The sequence below is a fragment of the Amblyraja radiata genome, chromosome 8 (assembly GCF_010909765.2).
Source record: "Amblyraja radiata isolate CabotCenter1 chromosome 8, sAmbRad1.1.pri, whole genome shotgun sequence".
Classification (NCBI taxonomy): Eukaryota; Metazoa; Chordata; class Chondrichthyes; order Rajiformes; family Rajidae; genus Amblyraja; species Amblyraja radiata.
The window spans coordinates 53,386,275-53,394,479 of NC_045963.1; the positions used below are offsets into that span (position 1 = coordinate 53,386,275).

Genomic DNA, 8,205 nt, shown 5'->3' on the forward strand with positions numbered 1-8,205 from the left:
CTTGCGTCAAGTCGCCCCGTGAAAAAGCGCCATTACCATTTTCGCAGTTTTTCGATAGCTGCCATGTCCCGTTTGATGTCATCCTTCGCCCTGCTCCTGGTGTCGGCCCGCACCGATCTGCCGGACATGCTGTGTGCGTGTGTGTGTTTGGCGGAGTCTGAGGGGAGAAGCGCCGGCACCAAGAGCGAGCGAACGCGCGGACAGGAAAGGGAAACGGGAGGTATACGGATATCTTCCATATATTAATCCTTAGTACCGTCTATATCTCTTGGTCCTCTTTCCCCTGATTCATTCTGAAGAAAGGTCTCGACCCGAAATGTCACCTATTCCGCTCTATGACCGTGGCTTTCGTCCGTCTGTCCGCTCGTTCGTTCGCCCTTGGATTAAGTAGCGCAGGATAAAGCTGCGAATTCACGCACAGGATGGAAACTGAAAACTAGAGGAACGCCGTCCCCCTTGCGTTCCCCCAGCGTACCACCCCGCCCCCATTTCCTAGAACCACGCCGCCTGGCCCACGACATGAGGGAGGGGAGGGTCTGTCGAATAAGGAGTGAATTCCACACCCCCACGTGACGTGGCGGCCGGGTGTGGAGCGCGTGATAAAGGGATGCGCGTGCCGGCCAACCGTCGACGGGAGGCGGCGAGAATATATGGAGTGGGATGGACGCCGTCGCGATGTTGCTGTTGCTGCTGGGCAGTGTAAATGTTGCCTCGGCGGTGTGGAGGTAAGCAGATGGCGGCGTGATGGAGAACATAGGTGGGTGTGGTGGGAAGTGAGCGGTGGGGATCTGGGCGGGGGAGACGGATGTAGTCCTGGAAGAGATCGGGTGCAAAGATCCTAGAGCAAGCAAGATAGTGCACTCCTGCTCAAACCAATGGGCTGACGTGTAGTACGCTACGGGAACGTCAGCCTTTTCGTCGGCCATTTCAGTAAACCCGACCCCCGACTTTGTAAATTCCTCTCGCAGTGTAATCAGCGTTGCGGGGGAACAGTTTGTGTGCGTGATATAGTGTTAGACCCATTATTTCTAATTCTGTTCATTCATAATTCTGCTATTTTTTGTTAATGATTAATGTCAATAAATTATAATTCTGTTAATTTTCTTTTATTAATGTTTTTTAAATATTTATTAGGTTAAAAAAAATAATTAAATGGCTCGTGTGCTGTGTTTGAGTTGATGTTTGTATTAAACTTGTACTCTGTAATTCATTTGATCACACTGTTCGTTGGGAGGTGGTCGACGATGCGGGGCCGAAGGGCTGAATGGCCTACTCCTGCACATATTTTCTATGTTTCTATGACTGCGTCCAACTGCTGTCTGGTTCGTTGATCGGTTTGCTAGATATAGCAATGTTACAAAATTTTGAGATTTTAAAAATCAAGTCTGCAATTTATCCCATCAGATAAAGCATAAAAATAAGTTTAATTTGATACCTAATTCACTTTCATATCTCAAGTATTTAAAAAGTTATGGCCATTTTCATACTCGGAAATGAGCATCTTGTTCCCTATTGATTTTCTATGGACATAACAAAAAAGCTGTGATCGTGAACAGTCAAAAGCCCATAACTTTCTTAAAAATTAAGAGAACTGAATGAAATTTTCAGTTATCATAGATTGAAGCATTCTGAAACAAATATAAAATAATCTTACTTGGATGACCTGAAATTAAAGCATATAATTAGTTAGTTACCTAATTGTAGCTAATTTCAGACTTCAATTACTAGATCTAAACATCTATCCATTTCTTAATAAATGATTAACATTTTTAAATAGCCTAAATGTCCAAATAATATTCACAAATAATTCACAATAAAACATGATTTTTAAATCTCATTTACATTAATTTATAGACCAAATGGAAGGAATTTAGTGTTCAATTGCTGTAAATAAATGCCCATTTAAATCAGCTTTCCAGTGGGTCCCTGTGGAACGCGCTGGTTTAGAACGTTCACATTGCGGTAGATTTGTGCCCCCAAATGCCGAGAAAAATACTGCGGGATATAATGGGCCCCAAATTAGCTACTCGCAATATTAAACTTTGTATAAAGGGATCTTAAGAAGCCCTTTTTAATGTAAAAATATACAGCTTACCTTTAATTGTCTGCTTTATGAGACCCTGCTGTTGCTGGTGGTCGCGGGTTTAGAGATTGATTTTTAAACTACCAAAACTATTATTCAAGGCCTTTAAAACTAATAATAGCTTTTGCGACGTGGTCTTTCAGCGATTTTTCGTTAATATTTTACAAGGCTGAACATCTTCGATTGGAACAGCCTAGAGAAAATCGCGTTTTAAACCCGCCCCCTCTAAACGGCGCCAAAATCGCGCACACCCGCAGCGACAGATTTTCAGCGACGCTTCAGGTAGGCTTTGCAACATACCTACTAGATATGAACTGTTTTGGGAGAGAAAAATGCTCACGGTAGACCAAACGTGTTAAACAGAAATTGGTCAGATATTGAGCTTTACACAGTGAGAAATCATGTGAAATAATCACTGCATTTTATTTTAAATAAATGTACCTGCATGTTATACTGTTTAGTTTGGAGATACAACCAGATAGTCTACTGAATTTGCACCGACCAGCAATTTTTGTTTTCATATTTGACAATTTGATTTGGTGGCCAATCAACCACTGTCTCTAAGGGGGTTGCATCCAATCACCAACCAGCTTGCCTTAAAATTCCCGTCCAATCAACAAATAGGTCTCCTCCCGCCCAATCAGCCGCTGTCTCCAAGGACAATGTGTCCAATCACATAATGCAGTTTAATGGTAATTAGCTGCTACGGTAAAGGTTGGAAGCCAGCGGAGCTATTGACAGTCAAACGGGAGCAGGAGAGATTCACACGGTGTATAATCCATAGCACCTAGTGTACAATTTCATAATATATACTAAATAACTGGGCTGACAGACCTTGGCTGGGAATCTGTGGTTCACCAAAATTGTTCCCAATTGGGCCCCACATCCCCTAAGGCCGGCCCTGCCTGCCTTCTCCCTATATCCCTTGATTCCACTAGCCCTTACAGCTCTATCTAACTCTCTCTTAAATCCATCCAGTGATTTGTCATCCACTGCCCTCTGTGGCAGGGAATTCCACAAATTCACAACTATCTGGGTGAAAATGTTTTTTCTCACCTCAATCTTAAATGGCCTCCCCTTTATTCTAAGACTGTGGCCCCTGGTTCTGGACTCTCCCAACATTGGAACATTTTTCCTGCATCTAGCTTGACCAGTCCTTTTATAATTTTATATGTTTCTATAAGATCACCCTCATCCTTCTAAACTCCAGTGAATACAAGCCTAGTCTTTTCAATCTTTCCTCATATGACAGTCCCGCCATCCCAGAGATCAATCTCGTGAACCTACGCTGCACTGCCTCAATCACAAGGATGTTCTTCCTCAAATTAGGAGACCAAATACTCCAGATGTGGTCTTACCAGCGCCCCATACAACTGCAGAAGAACCTCTCTACTCCTATACTGAAATCCTCTTGTTATGAAGGCCAACATTCCATTAGCTTTCTTCACTGCCTGCTGTACCTGCACTCCAACTTTCAGTGACCGGTGTACAAGGACAAACAGGTCTCGCTGTACCTCGTTGATATCCATCAACATATATATGTTTATGAGTTCAGAAACCTGATGGCATGATGATAAAAATTGTTCTTAAATCTGGTGGTGCATGCAGCCATGCTCCTATATCGTCTGCCTGACGGTAACAAGGAGACCAGTCTGCATGCTGGATGGCTGTGGTCCTTGATGATGCTGTGTGCCTTCCGCAGGCACCACCTATGGAAAATGTCCTGAATGGCCAGGAGACAATTGCCAGTGATGTGATGTGCCGCCTTCACCACTCTGTAGTGATTTGCGGCTGGGCAGAACAGTTCCCGTACCAGACTGTGATGCAGCCCGTCAGCAGACTCTCGATGCTGCAACTGTTGAAGTTTGTGAGGATGCTGGCTAACTTCCTCAGTCTTCTCAGGAAAAAGAGTCGCTTAGTTATTGTGCCCATGTACAGTTTCCAAGAGAGGTCCTTACCGGAAGTGGCAGCGCTGCCTTAGCAGCTGCGGCCCGCATGCAGTCCGTCTGTTTTTCTTTTTTTGTTGTTTTCTTGTCCTGTTTTAGTTAGTTAATTTTTGTTATTAGGTTGTGAATGTGTGGGGGAGGGGAGGGGAGGGGGGGTGGGAGAAACTTATTTTAGTTTCTTCCTTCGGGGGAATTTAACCTTTTCTTGTCGTATCCCCCGTCTCCGTCTGCGCTGAGGTCTAATGGCGGAGCTGGCGGCCTCCAACTGGGACCGACCTCAAGGTTCCGGAGGAAGAGCCAGCCAGGACTTACCTGCGCGAGGCTGGCCAGCTTCGGGGCTGTGGCGGCGTTCCGGCGGCCCGACTTCATCACCCGGCGAGGTCACAACATCGGAAGCCTGGATCGCCTCAGCGCAGAGGGAGAACAAGGAGGGAAGAGCCAAAGACTTTAAGACTTTTGCCTCCCATCACAGTGAGGAGGTGCCTGGTGAACTCACTGGTGGATGTTAAATTTGTCTTTGTGTGTTTTTGTTATTTTATTATATGTATGACTGCAAGGCACGAAATTTCGTTCAGACCGGAAGGTCTGAATGATAATAAAGGATACTTTACTTACTTACTTACTTAGTGATGTGCACACCGAGGAACTTGAAGCTGCTGACCTTTCAACCCTTTCAACCTCAGCATCACCGATGTGGATGGGGAGGTGTCCACTTCCCTGCTGTCTCCTGTAGTCCACGATCATCTCTTTAGTTTTGCTGACATTGATAGAGAGGTTATTTTCCTGGCACCAGCTGTTTAGTGCCTTTACCTCCCCTCTATAGGCTGTCTCATTATTGTCTGTGATGAGGCCCAGGATGGTCGTGTTGTCAGCAAACTTTAAGATGATGTTGGAGCTGTGCTTAGCAGTACAATCATGCGTGAACAGGGAGTACAGGAGAGGACTGAGCACACAGCCCTGTGGTGCGCCTGTGTTGAGGATCAGTGAGGAAGAGGTGAGGCTGCCAATTCTCACCTCCTGGGGCTTGCCCGTCAGGAAGTCGAATATTCAGCCGCAGATGGAGGTCTCCAGTCCAAGATCTAGGAGCTTGGGGACGGGTTTTGAGGGAATGATAGTGTTGAATGCCGAGCTGTAGTCAATGAAGAGCATTCTCATATGTATTCCCTTTGTCCAGGTGGGTGAGCGCAGTGTGAGTTGCTATGGCGATGGCATTGTCCGTGACCCTGTTTGGTCTATACGCAAAGTGAAGAGGGTCCAAGGTGTCAGGGAGAGAGGAGCAGATGTGGGTTTTGACTAGTCGCTCGAAGCACTTCATGATGACTGATGTCAGTGCGACAGGACGGTAGTAATTTAAACAGGAGATTAATGGTTTCTTTGGAACAGGATCAATGATGGATGCTTTGAAGAGGGTGGGAACCACAGACTAACTCAGGGAGAGGTTGAAGATGTTGATGAACACCTCGGCCAGTTGATCAGCGCACGCCCTGAGAGCCAGCCCTGGAATACTATCCGGCCCTGGAACTTTTCTGTTATTGACCTTTTTGAAGGAAGGCCTCACGTCTGTCGTTTCGCGGGTCAGTTAGGTAGTCCCCCTGCACACCTGTGGATTCATGGATTTCTCAACGGTCACTATATCACTTTGATGAACGAGGCTTAATGCTGACTTCCACATCTCTAAAGATAAGAGTCTGATTGAACTTCATTGTTTTGGTATCTATCTATCTATCCCATCTGTCTATCTGTCTATCTTTAAAACTGTGTGGCTGCCGGCGTCCGTCCGTCCGGCTGCCTTTCTTCCTTTGATTCCTTGCTACTCCGTAACCAGACACAGAATCGCCGAGATCTTTTCCATTTCGGTAGAGATTTCACTTTTCTTTCAAAGTATCCGCTCCTGATTATATTTCGTCGTGTTTATGTACACATTTTTAATCCAATCCTTCTCCCCCCCCCACAATATTTCAAACAAAAACTGACTTCTCACCCATAGAAGCTGCCCCAGCCCCAGCCCCTGGTGAACGTTCCATTGTGTGATGTCACAATGCCCAATGTTCACATATGTCCAATCGGAATGGATTCATTTACATATGACTTTGCAGGAGCACCAGCACCTGGTGAACGTTCAATCATGTGATGTCAGATTGCCCAATGCACAAAGACATTCTTGCCATAGAGGGAGTACAGAGAAGGTTCACCAGACTGATTACTGGGATGTCAGGACTTTCATATGAAGAAAGACTGGATAGACTCGGCTTGTACTCGCTAGATTTTAGAAGATTGAGTGGGGATCTTATAGAAACTTACAACATTCTTAAGGGGTTGGACAGGCTAGATGCAGGAAGATTGTTCCAGATGTTGGGGAAGTCCAGAACAAGGGGTCACAGTTTAAGGATAAGGGGGAAATCCTTTAGGACCGAGATGAGAAAAACATTTTTCACATAGAGAGTGGTTAATCTCTGGAATTCTCTGCCACAGAAGGTAGTTGAGGCCAGTTCATTGGCTATATTTAAGAGGGAGTTAGATGTGGCCCTTGTGGCTAAAGGGATCAGGGGGTAAGGAGAGAAGGCAGGTACAGGATACTGAGTTGGATGATCAGTCATGATCATATTGAATGGTGGTTTCCCTCTCTACACCCCTCTCCCTCTCCCACCCATCCTTCTATCCCCCACCCCCTTTCCTCTCTACCCCACCCCCTTCTCTCTCTCCACCCGCCCCCTTCCTCCTACCCCTCTGTCCCTCTTCCATCACTCCCCCTACCCCTCTCCTCCTCCCTCCCCACTCTTCCAGCTCCCCCCCCTTCCCCCTCCACGCTCCCTCCCCACTCTTTCCCCTCTCTCCCCCCAACACCTCTCCCCCTCCCTCCCTCCTCCCCTCCTTCCCCATTCCCCCTCCCCCACATCTCTCTCCATCCCCCTCTCTCACCCCCTACCCTGCTCTCCTTTCCCTCCCAAATCTGTCCCGTTTCCTCCTCCTCCTCTCCCCTCCCCTCCCTCCCCTCTTCTCACCCGCCCTCCCCCCCACCTGTGTGTTTGGGGGGTGGTTAATGTGAGTGTGATGCCGCAGCCCCCCCCACCCCCGCAAACGCCGTTGGGGAAACAGACCGAACGGGTCTGCACTTGGTCTAGTAACTTCTAAAACGTTGCATTTTTTGTTTTTTAAAGACTTTCTGGTGTCTCACGTAACTGTACTAATTCTTAAAGATAACATTTAATTTCAAAGACAGCGCTTTTTAAATTTAAACAGATATTTCTAACGTTGCTTTTCCCCGTTTGTTACTTCACGTTTTTTGTTTTTTTTAAATAATTTTATTTATTAGAAGTAAGTACAATACAGTGGTACCTTTTTACAGGCTCCCAAAATTATGTTAACATATTACATTCTCTGTACAACTTCCTTTAAAAAAATTTTTTTTATGAGGAGTCTCATTTCTTCCAAATATGCTGTGTCCAGCATATTACTGATCCACATTTTAAATGTTGGTATATTAGCATTTTTCCAAAATTTATGTATGAGTTTTTTTGCTATTATTAACGAATGAGGTTTGGTGTTTATTTAATTTGTTCCCGTCTCCTCTTACTCCAAATATAATCATTTCAGTATTAGTTTCCATTTTTATCTTAAATAGCTTTGTGAATATATCACACCAAAATTTATGATGTTTTGTACAAGAAACTAATGAGTGTGTAATGGCATTTTGAGAAAGACATTTATCACAGATGGGAGACATCTATATTACTAAAACTCTGTTCTTGACCGGTTTTGGCTTTCTGTGCTGCGATTTCCGAGAGTACGCCGCCACCTACGGCCGTCATTTTTGGCCACCTCGCTAAGAGCCCCCCTCCGCCGCATGTGTGCTGAGGATTTTTCCCGTCGATGAAAATTGACAGAGATATTAATGTTTTTACAAAATTCCCCATTCTCTCTGCTGGAGGGAGGGGGAGGGACTATAAAACCAGGAAGTGGTGTGCCTCAATCAGTCTCTGCAAGTGATGTGCCTCAATCAGAGCTCTGAATGACACTGACAAATGTCCACAGCACTGTGAGTACCCTTAATTTGGTTTGAAAATGAAAATATGGTTAGAGGGAAAAAAGCACTGCCTGCAAATGATTGTTTGGGTTTTGGGTTGAAGTAAAAAGGCACTCTCTCTTCCCCCCTCCCTCTCCTCCTCTCCCCCCCCC

At 45.5% G+C, this 8,205-nt stretch overlaps 1 long non-coding RNA gene across 1 annotated transcript in view; it reads left to right on the forward strand.

The window, feature by feature from the left end:
• Nucleotides 1-608: 608 nt before the first annotated feature.
• Nucleotides 609-8,205, forward strand: part of LOC116976227 — a 57,779-nt gene continuing 50,182 nt past the window's right edge. The window contains exon 1 of the long non-coding RNA XR_004412901.1: nt 609-725. This is a non-coding gene — a long non-coding RNA (uncharacterized LOC116976227). The remainder of the gene's footprint in view (nt 726-8,205) is intronic.